Raw genomic sequence first — 20,970 nt, forward strand, 5'->3', positions numbered from 1 at the left:
TGCAGTGTTACTGTCCATAGAGATGATGTGAGACTACCGCTGCCATTATGCCAATGGTCTGCCAGCGAGTATTAATTACCAGGTAGGGGTGAAGGGTAAATACAATGTATAGAAGATTAGAGGGAAACTACAACAACATCACACCAAAGTGATTATGATCATTACTATCATAGCTATTTTTAATATGGAAACAAAAGTGTAAAAGAGACATATGGGAAATACAAATGGTTTCTCTTAAAAACAAAAATACTCCTGATAGAATGAATTATTTAAAGCACTCTTTAAATTCCACTCTTTTCCCAAATATAGACTGACAAGATGGCGACGCGTGTAGACGCAGCGACCTCACGCTCTCCTGAAAATGCGGTGTTTTGTTCGTCAAGTAAGTGTCTTTCTGCAAGTGTTTTTCGTCAGTCCACGTCGGAATATGTGTACAGTCGTCAGGCTCTCTTACGCATTCGGAGAAGCAAGATTTGCCAAGTTTTGAACACGAACGTTGAGATGCTAAGGAGATAGGACTTCTGCGACAGCCTGCTAGCTGGCCTAGCAACTCACGGACTCGCCTGCTACCCCTCCCCCGGGCAAGGAGGCGCCAAGGCGGTGCGCTAGGACAAGGAAGCGGGGCAAGCGCGGAGGTGTCCGAGTCAGGCTCGAGGCTAAGCCAACTCGCCCAGCCATACCATCGATCCTCTTGGCCAACGTACGATCTCTGGACAATAAAATGGATAACATTCGACTTCTGAGATCAGCGAATCGCAGAGTAAGTGACTGTTGTGTGCTAGTTTTCACTGAGACATGGCTTAATGACAACATTCGGACTCGGCCATACAACTGGAGCAGCTAGCATGCTACAGAGCCGACAGGGCTCTCGTGAAGCGGAGGCAAGACCCGAGGTGGCGGGGTCTGTGTTTACATCCGTGACGAATGGTGTCGTGATGCCACTGTAGTACACAAACACTGCTCATCATTGGCGGAGTTCATGATCGTGAAGTGTCGCCCTTTCTACTTGCCCAGGGAGATAAGTTCGATCCTGTTGGTCGCTACTTATATACCTCCATCTAGCAACAACAGCGATAGAAATGCGGCGCTGAACGAACTGTATCAGGCCATCAGTGAGCAACAAACAACACACCCAGACGGTTTCATCATCCTCGCAGGAGACTTTAATCATGCTGACCTTAAAACTGTTCTCCCAAAGTTTCATCAGCATGTACATTTTCCAACAAGGGGAGACAACACATTGGACCTGGTCTACACACAGGAAAAAGGAGCATACAAAGCCATCCCCCAGACAGAGAGTGAAAGTCACCAAACCTGTTATGAAAGAGGTAAGAGTGTGGCCACAGGAGGCCACCTCTGCTCTTCAAGACTGCTTTGGGTCAACTGATTGGGATATATTCAAGGAAGCAGCCACCTACAATAACATCATAGACATTGAGGAGTACACAGACACGGTGAGCTCATACATCACCAAATGCATTGATGATGTTACACAAATGAAAAGTATCACAACTCGAGCCAACCGGAAGCCATGGCTAACAGGAGATGTCCACAGGCTGCTGAAGGCCAGAGACAAGGCCTTCAGAGCTGGGGATGAAATAGGCCTGAGAACAGCGAGAGCCAACCTGTCCCGTGGCATCAGGAAAGCGAAACAGGACTACACACACAAGATAACCTCCTACTTCAATGATAGCAAGGGACGCACGAAGCCTATGGCAAGGCATCCAGGCTATTACAGACTACAAGCCTGCAGCGCGTAGCTGTGAGAGCGACACCACTCTGCTCAACAACCTGAACAGCTTCTTTGCACGATTTGAAGCACAGAACAACACACGCCCACAGAAAACACCACCACCTCCACACGACCAGCCTCTGTGCCTGTCTGCTGCCAGCGTGAAGAGGACACTCATCACCATCAACGCCCGGAAAGCAGCGGGTCCAGATAACATCCCTGGTAGTGTGCTGAAAGACTGCGCAGAGGAGCTGAAGGATGTCTTCACAGACATCTTTAACATCTCCCTGAGGCAAGCCACTGTCCCACCATGCTTCAAGACTGCCACCATCATACCTGTGCCAAAGAAACCATCCCCAGCCTGTTTCAACGACTACCGCCCGTGGCACTGACACCCATTATCATGAAGTGCTTTGAACGACTAGTCATGTCACACATCAAATCCACCCTGCCTCCCACCCTGGACCCATACCAGTTTGCATACAGAGCGAAACGATCCACAGAAGATGCAATCTGCTCTGCCCTCCACCCAGCCCTAACTCACCTGGACAAGAAAGACTCATATGTGAGAATGCTATTTATAGACTTCAGCTCAGCATTCAACACCATAATACCACAACAACTCATCTGTAAACTGGACAGACTGGGCCTCAGCACCTCCCTCTGCAACTGGCTGCTGGATTTCCTCAGCCAGAGGCCTCAAGCGTGCGTGTGGGCAACAAGGTCTCAAACAGCATCACCCTGAGCACGGGGCTCCACAAGGCTGTGTGCTCAGTCCTCTGCTCTTCACCCTGCTGACACATGACTGCACACCAACCTACAGCTCCAACCACCTTGTGAAGTTTATGCGGACGACACTAGCGCTGGTGGGGCTCATCACCAAGGGCGATGAGACCCACTACAGGAAAGAGGTTGAGCTCCTGACCACGTGGTGCAGAGACAACAACCTCCTGCTAAATGTTAGCAAGACCAAGGAGGTTATTGTCAACTTCCAGAGAGACCACACCTGTCACCCCCATTGACCATCGACGGCGCGCTGCGGTGGAGAGGGTGAGCAGCACCAAGTTCCTGGGGTGCACATCAGTGAGGACCTCTCCTGGACCACCAACACAGCATCACTGGCCAAGAAAGCACAACAGCGCCTCTACTTCCTGCGCAAACTCAAGCGGGCAAGTGCTCCACCACCCATCCTGACCACATTCTACAGAGGAACCATTGAAAGCATCCTTTCCAGCTGCATCACTGTGTGGGGCGGTAGCTGCACTGACTATAACAGAAAAGCTCTACAGCGCATTGTGAGAACAGCTGAGAGGATAGTTGGTGTACCACTCCCTCCCTGCAAGACATCTACACCACCCGCCTTACCCGCAAAGCCATCACAATTGTCAACGATGCAACCCACCCAGCAAGCACTGTCTGTTCAGCCTCCTGCCCTCCGGAAAAGATACAGAAGTCTCCGCTCCCGCACTACCAGGCTCACCAACAGCTTCATCCACCAGGCTGTGAGACTGCTGAACTCTCTCCCTCCCGGCTCCCAGCCAGCAGAACCACCAGACTGGCAGGAGTATAGGAAGACCGACTGGACCCCCCCCCCCCACACACACACACACACACACACACACTCCACAACAAGGAAACACTCTCCACATTCCTGACTGGAAACGACTACCTCTGCATTACAATTGCACACACCTGCTGCTATATATATTTTAGTATTTTCTTTAGCACTATTTACATTATTTATATTACTATTACTGCTGCTACAGTCTTATGCTGCATTAAAACAAAAACACTTACCAACCACAACCTGGGACTACGTCAAGTAGACAAGTACACTACTTTCCAGGGCGCACTGTGGAACACTTTATTATATGTTATGTGTAGGTCCTGTCTTGTTACATCCTGTATGTACCTAAATGTTGTGCATCTGCACTTTATTGTTGTCTATGTCTACGCATGGGACAGTGTGAAACGTAATTTCAATTCCTTTGTATGGCAAGTACATCTGAAGAAATTGACAAATAAAACTGACTTTGACTTTGACTTTGACTAGACTGTTTTGTGTATTTCATATTTAGCATGTCCAATAGAGCTGGAAGATGGTTAGTTGGTTAGTGGGTGAATAAAAGCAAGCCTCCCTTTTAAGAGGCTGGTAATGTCATGAAGTCAAAGAAATTGAGGTGGGGCATCCATTTGGAGCATCACTTGTGCATATCACCGGAAACTGCAAGGACTATGGATGGAAATTAGCAGCTAGATCTAATACAATGCATTGAATCTCTTACTAACATTAATGTTTTTCTACATTGTCACTGACAAATAAATACAACTTCAAATCTAAAAAAGTTGGGAGGCCGTGTAAACTGCAGTTAACAGAAAGCAATGATTTGCAAATCCCACAAACAAATATTTTACTTACAGTAGAATGTAGCAACCATATCAAATTTTTTGACTGAGAAATAAAATTATAAAATTACTAGCCCAACAAGTGCATCCCAACCAGTAAAGTAAAAATCTGAACTGTTTTATCCTGATAACACAATGGGAAAAATTGTACTGACAAACTTGTGAGTATTACTGCACACAAGGATCATTTAGAGTTGCCAAATCTACACAATCTCATTTTTAATTCTAATACCAAGGTTAAATGGAAACCTGGCGAGACCAAACAAGCTGCTAAACCAGGGGTCCCCAATCCCAGTCCACGAGGGCCGGTGTCCCTGCAGGTTTTAGATGTGTCCTTGATCCATCACAGCTGATTTAAATGGATAAATTACCTTCTCAACATATCTTGAGGTTCTCCAGAGGCCTAGTAGTGAACTAATCATGTGATTCAGGTGTGTTGACCCAGGGTGAGATCTAAAACCTGCAGGGACACCGGCCCTCGTGGACTGGGATTGGGGACCCCTGTGCTAAACTCTTAATAGACCACTGTGTACTTCATAGTTCACTGTCTATGATAAAGTTAACTTTGAAATGTCTTTTAGAATAAAATTCCTGTAGGAATCATATTCATTATCTATGTGGTAAAAGCTCCCAGTCCTAGAGGAGTGGGGCATCTGCTAGTTATTCTGCAGGTGTGGTAGAGCTAGTGGAGATGTGATTTAGTTTCTAACTGCTCAGTTGATTTGTATTTTGTTTTTGCAAACACTTATAAAGTTTGCAGTCAAAGAAACTAGATGGAGTTTGTATCTACAGCTACAGATTTTACACAATAAATCAACTTTGTTATCAGAGACTGAGGAGATTTTATACTTTGAGTTATTTTTGAAAATGCATAAAAAGACATCCATCCATCCATCCATCCATCCTCATCCGCTTTATCCGAGATCGGGTCGCGGGGGCAGCAGCCTAAGCAGAGAAGCCCAGACCTCCCTCTCCCCAGCCACCTCCTCCAGCTCATCCGGGGGAACACCAAGGCGTTCCCAGGCCAGCCGAGAGATATAATCTCTCCAGCGCGTCCTGGGTCTGCCCCAGGGCCTCCTCCCGGTGGGACATGCCCGGAACACCTCACCCAGGAGGCGCCCAGGAGGCATCCTTGTCAGATGCCCGAACCACCTCAACTGGCTCCTTTCGATGTGGAGGAGCAGCGGCTCTACTCTGAGCCCCTCCCGGATGGCCGAACTTCTCACCCTATCTCTAAGGGAGAGGCCAGCCACCCTTCGGAGGAAGCTCATTTCTGCCGCTTGTATCCGCGATCTCGTTCTTTCGGTCACTACCCACAGCTCGTGGCCATAGGTGAGGGTCGGGACGTAGATCGACCGGTAAATTGAGAGCTTCGCTTTTACACTCAGCTCCCTCTTCACCACGACGGACCGGTGCAGCGTCCGCATCACTGCAGCCGCAGCACCAATCCGTCTGTCGATCTCCGGCTCCCTTCTCCCATCACTCGCGAACAAGACCCCGAGATACTTAAACTCCTCCACTTGGGGCAGGAACTCATCCCCGACCCGGAGTGGGCACTCCACCCTTTTCCGGCTGAGAACCATGGCCTCAGATTTGGAGGTGCTGATCCTCATTCCCGCTGCTTCACACTCGGCTGCGAACCGTTCCACTGGAACGGTTCGCATAAAAAGACATTAAGTAGTAATTGTTTTGGGCTTTTTGAGAAGCAAATGGGCCATTGTAACATCAAAAACTATCACTATGGATATAGTATATACCAAAGTTGTTACAGTTTGTCTTGATCTGTCGTATAGCATTGCATAATAAGATGCACTCTGTTTACATGCTGTTAGTCCATATCTGAGTTGTTCGCTTATGCCTGAAGTTTGCAAGTGCTAAAAGATGGATATTTGAGACCACAGTATTTTTCCCCAGAGTTATAGCAATAACAATATAGCAATAATTAATAACAGGGCTGGGAGATGAATTTAATTGTGAAGTCACAATTCTGTCTATTAACACTTAATTAAACAAGGTGGGATAAAATTTCAATTCATTGATTCATCATCTTACATTCCTTTAGCTTTGATGCTTTACTGTAACCCAGACAGTCTCTGTCAGTCGAGACACTGGAACAGACCTGATGGCGAGATCAATGGGATTTTGATCTGTGCCACTGGTGAGGAGCAGTCATCCGTTGGATTCAGTGAATGCAATTGTGCACATATCATCACATATCGTCTCATTGTGGATGTATCCAAGAACTACGTTAGTGTCACACAAAAAAACTTCACAGCATCAGGTTTAAGGGCAAGCTCCTCGAGGATTAGTTCTGCCATTTCGACAGCCAGCGCTGCCCCACAGAGTTCAATGCGAAGGATAATTGGCTCCGGTTTAGGAGCTAGCTTTGCTCTTCTGAGTACAAAACCATCTCGACGCTGTCATCTGTAGTGATGACTTTCAGATAAGCTACTGCTCCTATGGCCCACTTTGAGGTGTAAGAAAATACACAGAGCTCAGTATATGTAACCGTGGACAAGGGCTGCTGTATGTTCTCTGGGAGAGGGGATTCCTTTTGCGCTTTCATTTCAGGATTTTTGCCCAGTACGCAATACAAGGAGTAGAGATGAGAGAGAGCTTGAGCATGGTTGTTTGGTAGGCATGGTCTGGGTGATCTGAATGGTAGGGGAGCAACCCAGCTCTTTTGCTCATTCTGGCAGAACTCCTGCACGACGTTCAGAAAGCGCTTGTCTTCAAATGACAAAACAGGCTTTTTATCCTTTGTGTGTCTAGTAAGTACACTTATCCCAAGTTCTTTTTCAACAGGCACATTAATGGACCCATAGCTGTATGGGCAGGGGTAGATACCAGATCTGTGCTCCCTGCCATAGCCCAACTTATCTTTCACATGGCAGCATTAAAGATGGGTGTCCATTCTGCAGGATGTTAGTCCTGTAGACAGCCACAGTGGGTTTATGAGTACTGTCAATGCAAACGTCCCCAACTATGACCCATCCCAAATCTAAACGCTGAGCAAAAGACCATTGTGGGGTCCGTTAATTTGTTGCTTTACTTTGTGAACACGTATGAGAACTCTTCCAAATAAGATCAAAATCTGTGCTTTAGAGTCTATCTCAGGAATATAAGGTGCCATGGTACAAAGTGGGCATGTGAAAGCGCAACCTCTGGTGAGGGGATTTTTGACCTGTTGCTCAATATCTCATTGCATTCAATAAGTGGAGGTAGGTCTATGCACACTTCACCATTTAAAGCCTCCGTTTGGAATCCAACTGCTTTCCTCCCTGTCATCTCATTGTTACCAGCACATGTCTTTAGCAAATAAGGTGAAAAGTCACTAAAGATGCCAAAGAGCTGGGAAAACGCTGACTTGGCCAGTAAGCGATTGCTCTGGTCGTCAAGGATAATGTTGTCAAGGATAATGTACACCTTGATTGAGCCTTCTCGCCGTCCCTTTGAAAAAAACTTGCATTGAGCTTATCTTACCAGATGATGAAACCACCTCCACAGACTTCTCGGGTGTAGAGTTGTTTTGCTGGCCTGTATCTGGCCCTGATGTGGGATGCAACACTTCTGGCGATATTGTCTCTAATGAAGAGCAGAGCAATTCTTTTTAATATTAATATTTAATATTTTAATATTTATGTATAGCGCTTTGTGATTGTCTATCTGTGAAAAGCGCTTAATAAATAAAGTTTACTTACTTACTTCTTCTTCACTTCTGCACTCGTTGGATTGTAGGTGCACCTGAGAGTTTCTGGCAATATGAGTTACTGAGCAACATCTAAAGCACTGTATGTGGTCTTTTAATAGCTTCTTGCGTTCTGTGAAGCAGGTAGGAAGGAGGATGGGATCAACAGTGAAGTGGACAGTATTTAGCAGGATCACTAGCACCTTTCCTACCTGCTTCTTCTCTACATCCAAAGATTGAATCAGCTACTGTAGACACATTTGCCTTTACAGCTTTGGCTGTTCTCCCACCATCATGCTTTATCATTAGTTTTTTATTCCGAACATAAAAACGACTGCTATTCTTCAAAACAAAACTTGGATCTTTCTGGCCTTGGCCTCACTGTTGACAAAGTTAACAAAAAAACAAATGGGGAAAGCATACCCTGTACTGCTCTTTGTACCGTGAACCAGCAGAGAGTCATTTCTCTTGTAGGTTTACCGGCAGTGTTACAACAATAAGATTAATGCTCCGCTGAGTATCCAAATAACTAAGACCTGGTAAATACCCTTGGCTGCCAACAACTCCATTAATAGTTGATTCAATTCCCTTAGTTTTATGTTTTCCTTAAAAGTAAGGTGAGGGAAGCAGTCCAAGTCACTTAAAGAGAGCGCACTCTATCACTTCTGGGGCTGCATAACATTCCTGAAGATAACTGAAGTGGTGCTTTAGGGTTAATGATATAAGCAGCATGAATCCGTTTTACATGTTCTGATGATTCCTTACCAATCCATTATACAAGTAGATCTAACTCTTCACTAGCTGTCAGCTCCAAGTCCTTAATGCCATTAAGGAAGGATGACTGCCAAGCTCGGAAGCCCTCAGGTTGATCACTGAATTTGTAGTTAGATCACACCTGTAGTTACTAATTCCCTGCACGCTTGAGAAGTCTAACATGGCTGGAGATGGAGTCTGAGAATTTTGCTATATATTGATCCTTTGAGCAGTATCTGAATACTTCATGGACTCCCCGTGAAGCCTTAAAAGTATGGTGAGCATGTGATGTGGTGTACTGGGGAAAGAATGGGTGTTGTCCTGTAGCTGGTTGATACTCAAATAGCAGTGAGTACCCTGGTTTTGTGGGTGAAGCATGATATTCTGTGCTAGTTTCTGGTAGTTCTGTTGACAGTGATGGCTTCCTAACACCGATTGGACTCGAGGTGCCTGGAGAATCTATGATGTGTTTGAAACTGACATGCACGTGATTATCAAGGTATGCTTCAGTTTGCTGTTTGATGATCGATGGTGAGATACTACTCCTGATGCTCCATATATCGTCACCTTCTATAGCTGCTGCTGCCTCCAAAACCTCTGCAGCTGCTTTTTCATGTTCCACTGCTTCCAGATCTGCCTCATGTCTGGCCTTTTACAAATTCAACTTGGCCTTTTTTTTTTCCCTTTTTTGTTACATCAAGCTCCCTTTGTGCAAATGTAGTTCTTGTACGCACAGCTTCAGCTACAGCTCTGGCTTTAGCAGCAACACTGGCTACTGAATGTTTTGAGGAAGAGGTAAGCTTAAAGCTGGAGATGGTCGATATTTGTCATTCTTGTCTGCAGTTTTGACATACATAACTACAGTGGAGAATCCCTCCGATGATATGGCTTTTCACTGTAATGTTCTAGCTATATGTTGAACTCCCTGATTGTGAACATTGATCAGCCAGCCAAACTCCCTTTCAAGAGCCAGGAAAGAGAGTGTGCTTGCTCCTTTGATGACTTGATACACAGGAATCACAGTGAAGTGACATCAATGAACTGGAGTAAAACTAGAAAGAGACATAAAACAACTCTTAATAGACTACCATATAATCTGGCACTAACACAGTAGAGTACAAACTACTACATTTGTAAAGAGGGGGAAAAATGTCACAAAACACACTATTTTTAATTTCTAGATAAACATAGAATTAATAGAACTTACGGCCATTACTTTCTGCAGGACTCATTTGTAGGTTTTAGATTTTACATTAAACTGCCTCAAAAGTGCAGGGATGCTTTTCCCACTGTTCTCTACACTTCCTGTTTCCGATAAATCCAAATTTCAAATGCTTCAAGATGTAAGCCTGTTTTTCTGAGCTTATTAAGAGCTGATTGTTTAGATATACTTACAGGACATTGAGTACAAGCATTTTTTATTTTAGAAAGTGATGCACACAGAATCAGCTGGTCCAGTTTAAATTTGTCTTGTTAAAATTTCTGGAGATGATTTCTCTAATCAAGCAAGAATTATTTTTTCCACATGGAGATCTGCTGAATTCTTGTAATGGTTCTTATTTGGAAGAGGCAGGACTAAACAGATTTTTGGCTCAAAGGAAGCAAACAATGATCATTTATTAGTGGGTATACTGCATATTTTATATGTATAAAGAAATACTTCTAAGTAAATCAAAGTATAAATATAAATGAAGCACATCTCTAGAATCTATTCAACATCAAGAAATTGTTTTTCTCTTTCAAGAATAGCCTGAATTCACATGAATCCATAAAATCACTATACTGCCTTTACATAGTGGTGCTTTTATTGGGTTTGCATTTCCAACATGCCAAACGAGAGAAGGCAACCAGCTGCTCCTTCATTGTGTCAGTTACCAGGGTGATACCAAGGTTGCCCAAGATAGTGGGGATGACACCATCGTTAGTAAGACCTCCTACTCAACTGGTCTTACAGAAAATAATGCACTTACTTCTGGCAGAGCTTTGTGTTATTGTAGATATATGTGTGGTTAATTTGTAGGAGAATGGTGTTGTTCTCAGGTGATCTGCTTATGTGGATTTTTATTTTTTCGAGGTCAGAAGTTGTTACTTCAATTTCAAGTGTTATTGCTGCAAATGCTTTTTTCAGTACTGCAAAACAAATGTGATTTTGTTTTGTAGTACTGTGTTTTCCATCGAAATACCGCACTTTAATTTGCCTCATTCTAACAGAACTTGAACAAGTTTCATTTCCAATAAGCAACTCTAGTGTCTTCAGTAAATCCTCTTTTATCTTCATGCTGAAACTACATGGTCCTCTACATTTAACAGTGATGGGTATGACTCCCTCCCAGCTCAGCCTAATAAACCTCATACTTTGTGGAATAAATAACCTAGCTATAGTAGAACCTAACCTCTACTACAGCTTTTCCTTCTAATAATATAGCACTCTAATTTCTGCATTGCTTTGTTACACTAGAACTATCTGATTGATACCTTTATTTTTCGTTTAGTGAAAATGTTCCGCAGCCTATTAACACACAAAAAAGGATGTTAGGGAATATGCTGCTCAAACCTCAGGAAGTTGCAATCTAATTGTTAATTTCTCCCTCATAAATGAAGTCATCATGAAAGAATTGTATTGGTATATGTGCTCATATTTCTGTCATTCTGCTGATCTACTAGTGTGCTGGTATGTTTAAATGTTGTAAATATTCAAGAACTGTATGTATTAAATTTTTCCCCCTGTTTTTCTGCAACATGGTGTGACTGTTTCCAATCTGGAAAAGCCTAAATGTCACAAAAACAAGTACTATATGACCTGTTCATCCCTATTGCAAACAAGAAGCGTTTCAGAGATGATCCCTGGTGTAACCTACTGTGCTACCCTAACTCTAAACTGATCTGTCACTCCTATCACACACCTCATCAAAGTCTTGCTGTCCTCATACATGTTCTGCACTACTCTCAGATAATTCTCTTCCACTCTTGATGTCCTCATTCAGTACGACAGTTTCTCTTTTGGCACCAAAAAGATCTAAAGTTCTTTGGACAAATGAATGCAAATAAAGCTCTTGGACCTTCTCAATACTCTCAAAGTAAACGTCACATCTGTCGTGCTGTTTCTCAGCATAAGCTATACTGCTGCTCACTGATTGTCATCTCTTTCCTTAACATAACTTCAACAACTCCTTCCCATCGCTTCACAGAATTGCTGTTTAACTTTATCCCTCTGTAGTTACTGCAGCTCTGCACGTCACACTTTTTTTCCCATTCCTCAGACATCCTCTCACTCTTCAAGATTGTGTTACACAATCTGGTCCACTGCCCTCTCTTTTATGGGTATGTCATCTGGACGAACCGTCTTTCCACTCTTCATCTTCTTTATTGCTGCCCTCACTTCCTCCCTCCTAATCCTCTGCACTTCCTGACTCACTATGGGTCCTCCATCTGTCCTCCTCACTGTCTCATTTTCATCATTCATCAGCTCCTCAAAGTACTGTAAAAACGTTAGCAGTGCTTATGTCTTATGTATTTTGTAATTGCCCCCCTAAATCAAATAACTCTTTCTCAGCACACTCTTCTAATTTTTTTTGTACATTTCCATCTCTATCCTTAATAACCCTAACCTGTTGCACATTGGGTCATCACCTGTACTTGCCCACTCGTCCATCTCAACTCGTTTCTGAACTCTGTGCAACAGTCATCCTTCTTCAACTTCCACTATTTAATCTGTAGCTTTTTCCGAGCTACTGTTCATTCTTCAGCCTCCCTCAGACCTCAGGCAGGGGGGTGAAGGTTTAGCCACAGTGTTCAACACCCATTTTCATTGCCTTCAAACACAGCAGCAATATTCATTCTCCAGCTTTGAACTCCAGATGTTTGAGCTACACCTGATCAGTCCTGCGCCTTTGCTGTGTGCCCTCATATATTGTCCTCCCAAGTTTAACAAGGACTTTATCCAAGGGTTTTCAGATTTTATGGCAGGAATTGTTCTTAAGTTTGACAGACTTTTAATCCTCGGTGATTTTAATATTCATGTCTGCTGTTAGTCTAAACCTCTGGTCAAGGACTTTCTAAATCTTATTGACTCTTTTAACCTGACACAGTGGGCTACCGTTCCTACTCATGAAAAAAGACACATACTGGACCTTGTGCTATCCCAGGGTTTGGATGTGTGCATCACAGAAACATCCAGCTTGCGCGTCTCTGATCATTTTCCTGCGCTGTTCACTTTAACATTGCTGTTCACTTTAGCTTATGCCGTGCGCTACAGCACGCAAAAGACGAGCACTTAATGCTTTAATAGCGCCTAAATTTTCTGTTGCATTTCTAGATTCTGGAACAATGAATTTGAGCTATGAAAACGTCAAGGACCTTTCTGACACTTTTAATTTAACCTGCACTGATATCTTGGACTCAGTCGCTCCACTCAGGGCTGTGCACACTAAGCCATTATCAGAGCCATGGTTGAATGAACATACGTGCACCCTTAGATGCGATTACAGACGTGCTGAGAGGAGATGAAAAAAAGATAGGCTGTGTTTCTTTACAGATTCTTAGGAACTCTCTTTCTGCTTACCAAGAGGCTGTAAAGACTGCAAAGTTTCAAACCTAGTCCACAAATAGCCACAAGCCTCAGGTACTTTTTAATGTCTTGATGCATGGTCAATCATCCAGGTAAGTAAATCCCAAAAGGTTGATTCTGTTCATCTGGACATAGAGAAACGTTTCATCACTCATCCAAGTGACTTCTTCAGTCTCAGCTGACTGCAGGTTTTCCCCATTATGCCACTCGACTTTGGACTATCATATTTCTTCTTTGTCTTCATCTATTTCACTGGTGGTTGGCAACCCACTTAACTGGAATTGCAAGAAGTTGTACTGTCCTTTAGTGGAAGAGAATGTAATTGTCCTGTCAATATACACCGCTCGCTTAGAGCACCAATAAGGTAAAACTGGATCTTCCATGCCACATCTGATCATTTCTCATAGCACACTTATGTGCTGTGGCACTGTGGTTGGGAAACACTGCCTTAAACAAAGGTATAGACTGCCAGATGAAAACTGAACTGTGCCATGAACACTGGCTAAGTAATGATCTGTGATTAAGTGTTGAGGTGATTCATTTTACAAAATTTACAGTGTGATACTTCTAGTCCTTTCACTAAACCTGAACTTGAAAGTGGTAATGGGGGCAAAAAACTGCCTCTGAACAGCAAACCTTTATGCATTTATTTTTGCCTTTGTGGGGAAACCTCCATGATTTCTGGTGTTTATTGGGATGATAATTATACCTAACAAAATGCCTGATACTACCCGACTCACTGGACCCTCTACAGTTCGCATACCGCCACAACAGGTCCACTGATGATGCCATAGCCCTGACACTCCATGCTGCCCTGTCACACCTGGAGAAAAGAGACACGTATGTGAGAATGCTGTTTGTAGATTACAGCTCAGCATTCAACACTATCGTTCCCTCGAAGCTGGACAGGAAACTGCAGCATCTAGGACTGAGCAGCTTCCTCTGCAGCTGGATCCTTAACTTCCTGTCTGACAGACGCCAAGTGGTCAGACTGGGCAGCACCACCTCATCCCCATCACACTGAACACTGGTGCTCCACAGGGGGTGTGTACTGAGCCCTCTCCTGTACTCACTCTACACACCACGACTGCACGGCCACTAGAAACTCCAACATCATTGTGAAGTTTGCGGATGACACTACAGTGGTGGGTCTTATCACCAACGGTGATGAGACGGCCTACAGGGAGGAGGTCAGCGCCCTGACCCACTGGTGTCAAGACAACCATCTCACCCTCAACGTCGCAAAGACAAAGGAGTTGATAGTGGACTTCCGGAGGTGCAGAGAAGTACACACCCCAATCACCATCAACGGCGCCGCTGTGGAGAGAGTGAGCAGCTTCCGCTTCCTTGGTGTACATCTGGCTGAGGATCTCACATGGTCAGTACACATAAACAAAACAGTGAAGAAGGCACAGCAGCGCCTCTTCTTTCTCAGAAGACTGAAAAGATTCGGCATGAGCCCCCGCATCCTCAGGACCTTCTATCGCTGTGCCATTGAGAGCATCCTCACTGGATGCATCACCACCTGGTATGGCAACAGCACCGCTTACAACCGCAAAGCTCTCCAGAGAGTAGTGCGGTGTGCTGAACGGATAATTGGAGGTGAACTTCCCTCCCTCCAAGACATCTACAGGAAGCGGTGCCTGAGGAAAGTGGGGAAGATCATCAAGGACTCCAGTCACCCCAGCCACAAACTGTTCAGACTACTTCCATCAGGAAGGAGGTTCTGCAGCATCCGGTCCCGTACCAGCAGACTGAGAGACAGCTTTTTCCACCAGGCCATCAGACTGCTGAACACGTCATAGACACCTCACCTTGACTACTGGAACTTCAACATTATGCACTCCAAACTGTACATTAATGCCACTGTTTTGCACATGTCCGACTACCAACCTCTGTATATTTTATATATCTTATTTTACTGTCTACTCTATTTCATTTGTAAAATATGTATATACACACTCACACACACTCACTCACTCACTCACTCACTCACACACACACACACACACACACACACACACACACACGTAGAAAAACATATTTGGTATACACATCCAGTAATGCATATACTCTTATATATTGTACATATATTTATTACTTTCAGATTTAGCCATTCTTATATTTTTGCTTGTTTTACGTTATTGTATTTTTGCACAACTCTGTTGCTTGAGAAGCTCGCACACAAGAATTTCACTCGCATGTACTGTACCAGTGTACCTGCACATGTGACGTGACAATAAAAGTGATTTGATTTGATTTGATTTGATAATGAGTTGTTATCTCCAGTCTGAATGTTGAAAATATTATAATTAAAGCAGAAAATTCTATATAAAAGGGCAAAAGTGAACCTAACCATAATCCTACCTCTAACCCTCATGTAATCATACACCAGCAAGTGTACAGTCCTGAGCCTTACAGTATTTAAACTGACTGATCCTTTTTGTATTTAAATTCTTGGTCACAGGAAGAAAAAGTGCTTCAAATAATGAAAAGCTTTATATAATCTAAACCTGAAATGAGATAAGACTAATGCAGATCCAAATGCATGATGCAGTAGCCAATAAAAACAATTAGCAAACCTCTAAAAGGGTGCTTCAATGATATCATTTTACTTTCATTAGCTCAAAAGGTCTTTGCATTTCAAAAATATTGTGGTACTCGTAGTACTAAGAGTCAGTACAATTTGAATATTTTTTCCTCACATTTGATTTTGAACATGTGTTCAAACATATTCAGATTCTAAACGAAAACTGGCGAGTATAATCAGGAACAGTCTGTGCAGGGTTATTATGCATTTACATTTACTGTGGTAAAGAAATCCAGATGTCACATCTGTCATCTTCTGCTTTTTATCACTCTACACAAAAATTAAATGTTTTGCATTCATGCAGCATCACACATTATAACACATTACACAAGTGTTATAAATGTTCCAAACAAAGCTGAGAGTGACTGTAGCAGTCAATCATACTGACGAATACAGATGGTAAACAAAGAGATCTTTGCATATTAGTTTCTGTATTTCCACACAGATGTGCCTAAAACTCAGTAAGATGAGAAAAAAAAACAGTTTCCTCTATTTTCTAGTTATTGTTTAAATTTTTGAGGTATTAAGATTTTGATTCATTGTTATGCTGGGGTTTGCTATCTGTCAAGCCACCTCTGATTTAATGCTTTTGATGGTGGCATTTGCTTGGTTGCTGGTGGCATGAGCGACCACTTATCAATACTAGCTGTCCTAGTTGTTTACCACCAGATCCCCATTAAAGGGTGGAAGTTTACCTTGCTTAGTTGCAGCTTTCTGGCATATATTGTTTTCTCAAACACAACATCATTCCTCATTCAAAGAAAAAGTATTCCGTCATTAAATTATTTTTTATTATTTTACTGGAATTTATTTATTACTTTATTGTAATTATTGTTTGTTACTTTAAAAAAAGCTATCACGGTGAAAATTTGCTTTTTCAACTACTAATGGATAGATTATCTCATCCACAATTTCGTCGTACATGTACAATGACAATAAAGGGCTATTCTGCTCTATTCTAGTTCCATTTGATGGCATGATAAATTTTGATAATATAGACAAAGTTGAGGCTGATTAGAGGGTATTTAATCATAAACCACAGCAAAAGACAGATTGAATATATCGATCCAATTCCCTCCAAGCTCAACACCACTTTAATTAACTCAAATGTTTCATATGTTTTACTATTATATATTGTTTATGACTGTAGTGTGGCAGCAGAGGAACATGTAGGAGTGATTTTGCCAGTACTGCTGATACAGCTTACAGATAAGCAAAGAACACAAGTGTGAAGATATACTACAGCATCTTCAGGACGCTGAGAAACTGTCAGCTGTAGTACAGCAGCTGCCAGAGTTACGTCACTGCCTTTGATATTGAGCTAGATAGCATCGCAAAGATCAACCAATCAGGACGAAGCCCCAACAACAACATGATATGCATGTTTGCTTTGCTTTGGTTCATACAGTAGTGACAGCCAACATGAGGCTACAGTAGCTACAATACCCCACCTCCTCACCCAAAGGCATAATTTAGCATGGACTTCTTCTGCGTGACAGAAAACCTATTTTTCCTACTTTGAAGTTTTCCCTATCTTTGAAGTTTACACTTTCAGTTTGAGTCTTTACTTGCTGAGTGCATGTAAAGTACTCTGCTGTGCTATTCCCTAAAGCATGTGTGTGCTGTCTTTGTTCTCTGGCAGATCTTCTAAGGATGACAAAAGCTCGTTGTCTTTTCTGCGGCTCTTGAACCTGTGTGATGTTGAGCAAGCTCTGTATATTAGCCACACCACACATTATTGAGAGATCTCAAATACACACTAAGAAGAGGTTTTATTACTGCACCTTTGTATTGTGATATTTTCATCATTTCATATTAGCTTTGTCATTTTGTTCTTGATACATAGCAGTAAATCAGTCCACCAGCACTCACTTTAGTCAAGCTGTGTTGAGAAATCAACCTTTAATTAAAACCCTTATAAACACCTAGTTTTAAATGGCACACAGTATATAAGACGTGCTAACTAGACACGTCGAATGGCGTCAGCTGATCCTTCAGTTGATATGGGCTCAGCTAATCTGCCAGGTTTGCAACTAAAATGAACTTTGTGGCCTGCCTGTCTTGACTAAATGTTTTTGTATTATTTGAAAGTATTGCAGTTACAGCAATTTCAGATATGCAATGGGTAAATCAAATGCAAAGGAAGTGTTTTCACTAATCTTGAAATGTTCAGCAAAAAAAAAACAAACAAACAACAAATACAGATCTATGCATAAAATATGCATAAAATAAATAATATATAGTGAAGAGGATCTTAATTTGCTAGAGTAGAATTTATTAAAATGTGTGTTTAATATGCTGGTTAAATTGTGATAGGTACTGGGTCAAGGACAAGTGTCAGGACAAAGTGCATCCTAGCTTGCTGTGCATGGCTCTGTGTACCTCCAGACCATATGCCCACACTCAGCCTTGGTCTTTTTTTCTGTTTTTTGGAAATATTTCAGATTTATGTGGTACACATTTTTCTTTCTTCATTGCCCATTGGTGAGCAATATTAAGATGTTCTTATCCTGGTTCATACTGTGTTGTCATTTTGTCAGAATCAGCCTGCAAAATTGATTATTTTTGGCACTAGAGAAATGAAAAATGTATCTAAAATCAGGCTTAATGGAATTGAAATTGAAAGAGTGTTCGAAAATAAATTTCTTGGAGTGCTAATTGATGATAAGCTGAGCTGGAAGTCTCATATAAATCATGTGACAACAAAAATGTCAAAAACTATTGCTATTCTCTACAAAACAAAGCATGTCCTGAACAAAAAATCATTATACACACTTTATTGTTCTCTGTTGCTTCCATATATGACTTATTGTCTGGAGATATGGGGTAATGCATATAAAACAAATACTCTTCCTATTTTCAAGTTACAAAAAAGAGCTATAAGAATTATAAATCAATCAAACTATATAGAACCAACTAACATTTTGTTTATTAATCTGAATACCCTAAAATTTTATGATTTAGTCGAATATAAAATGGCACAGATAATGTATAAAGCACAAAATAACTTGCTTTGCCGCAGTATTCAGAAGCTGTTTAAAGTTAGAGAGAGTCAATATGACTTAAGGGGAACAGATGTCTTTAAAAAAAACAAGATAAGGACAAACATAAAGCAGAGATGTGTTTCTGTTAGAGGAGTTAACCTGTGGAATAGTTATGGCAGTGATTTAAAAAGTTGTAGTTCATTTTCCTTGTTTAAAAACATGTTTAAAAATAGAGTATTAGAAAAATATATTAATCAAGAATGAAAAGAGCAAAAATAATAATTCTGAAACTCTTGATTGTTTTGCTTTGATGTCGTTATCTAAGGTGGAAAGTTTGTTTGTTTGTTTGTTTGTTTTTGCTTTGCTTTGTTTTATTCTTTGCTTCGAGCCCTGTGTACAGGAGCTGCATGCAAAAGATTTTTTGTTAAAAGGGTTGGCGTAATAAGCAAATGCTTCAGCCAATACCTTTTGATTAGCCTTGTCTCATGATTTTTTGCTTTGTGGTAATCTTTATTCTGTATTCTGTATTCACTGAGATATTTGAATGCTAATCAATCAAATCAAATCAAATCAAATCAAATCTCCCTATTTAGACAACATGTCACAAGTATCTAACCACTGCAACTAACACATTTCAAAGGGTCCAACTTTTAATATGAAGGTACATGTTCTCAGCTCTGAGAGTGAAGAAAGTGTTTCAAGAGAAGCTGATGTTTCGCATGTAAACTATGGGAAACTTTAACAATCATGTGTAGTTTTGGTTGAGGAACACACAATTTTCCCTAGCGAGCAGAAGTTGTGATTGTGTGGACTGACTGAGTAAATGGCTGGTCTGCATGACTTTTTAACTAAGACCTTTTTGCCTTATTTTCACTTTAATTAAAAAAAAAATACTGTATTTTTTGCTTTAGCTGTAAGTCAGTGATTAGGTTTACTCACTGAAAACGTCTTGGTTAGGTTTATGAATGACAGATATGCTGGGTCAAGTAATACACAAGGAAACCATGTGTTTAAGTGAGTCAGTGGCTCTGACAAAATGATATTAACAGACACCTTTAAAATGGATTGGCAGCACAAACTATGAGGAACTAATAATATTTATATAATATTTGTTGTCCCTTGCATTGCCTTTCCCACCTCAATAAAATCCATTTAACTACTACATGAAAACAGGGAGAGCAAGTGAGATAGATTCTTCACCTTAAGTACAAAATTAATTGGCAATGGCTTATAACTGCACATTAAGTCATCATAGTATGTTTCAGATGCCCGCAGCTTTCCCAAGGTCTCACACGTACTGTGGTGTATTTATTCTTTTTAACAAATTACCATTTTCCATTAATGGTTCAGAACTAAAAGGACACACTTCAAAAGCCTTGATAAACCATAAACTCCAACATTGTCAAAGCTTATATGTATGGCTTTTCTAGGAAATCACTCAGGAACTAAGCTACCCTCTACCCTACACCCCTAAAAGAAAACCACAATGAAGAAAAAACTGAACAAAAACACAACTTGACATTGTGTTATGTTATGTCATTTACATTCCTACCTGCATTAGCCCATCTATTTTCATCATATTATTCCTGTCCTTTGTTGTTGTCCCTTTTCCCAATTCCATTTTTTGGATAAGTCATCATCAAGGTCTTTTTCTTTTCTGCCACTTTTAGCTGGTAGAGTGTGGGCAGAATACATCTAAAAGGTAAAATTACTTCAACCATGAGCAAGTTGATTACACGTGGTTGAGGATGTTAAAAGGCATAAGGTGAATACTGAGAGTCATAGGGACTGATGTGAAAATGTGAAAAAAAGTCCCTTTAAAAAAAGTGCACATTAAGACATAAGATATATATGTATATCTATCTATCTCTATCTATACGCTGTGAAGAAGGATCTTAGAGAAGCAAGTATTGCTGCCCACTGTACTGAAAATCAATAAACTACCCGATATCATGGCAAAACATGTAACAGACATGCCGGTGTGTCCATTTCACGCTTTACAAAACGTGAAATGTACACACATGCAGAAGTTGCAGGAAGCTGCAGTAACAGCAGAGTGAGATATTTTATTTCAAGCCAACATGAAAATAATCACTGGAAAGCATTTAAACAGATACAATTAGCACATTTACATCTAAATACATATTAGCTACCTAGCTTAATCCTTCACAGCGATTAAGGACCCTGGAATGTACTTCATACATTTTTTGCTCATTACAGACTTTGTGGATTTTAACTATACTATCTCCC

The sequence above is a fragment of the Oreochromis aureus genome, linkage group 20 (genome assembly GCF_013358895.1).
Source record: "Oreochromis aureus strain Israel breed Guangdong linkage group 20, ZZ_aureus, whole genome shotgun sequence".
NCBI lineage: Eukaryota > Metazoa > Chordata > Actinopteri > Cichliformes > Cichlidae > Oreochromis > Oreochromis aureus.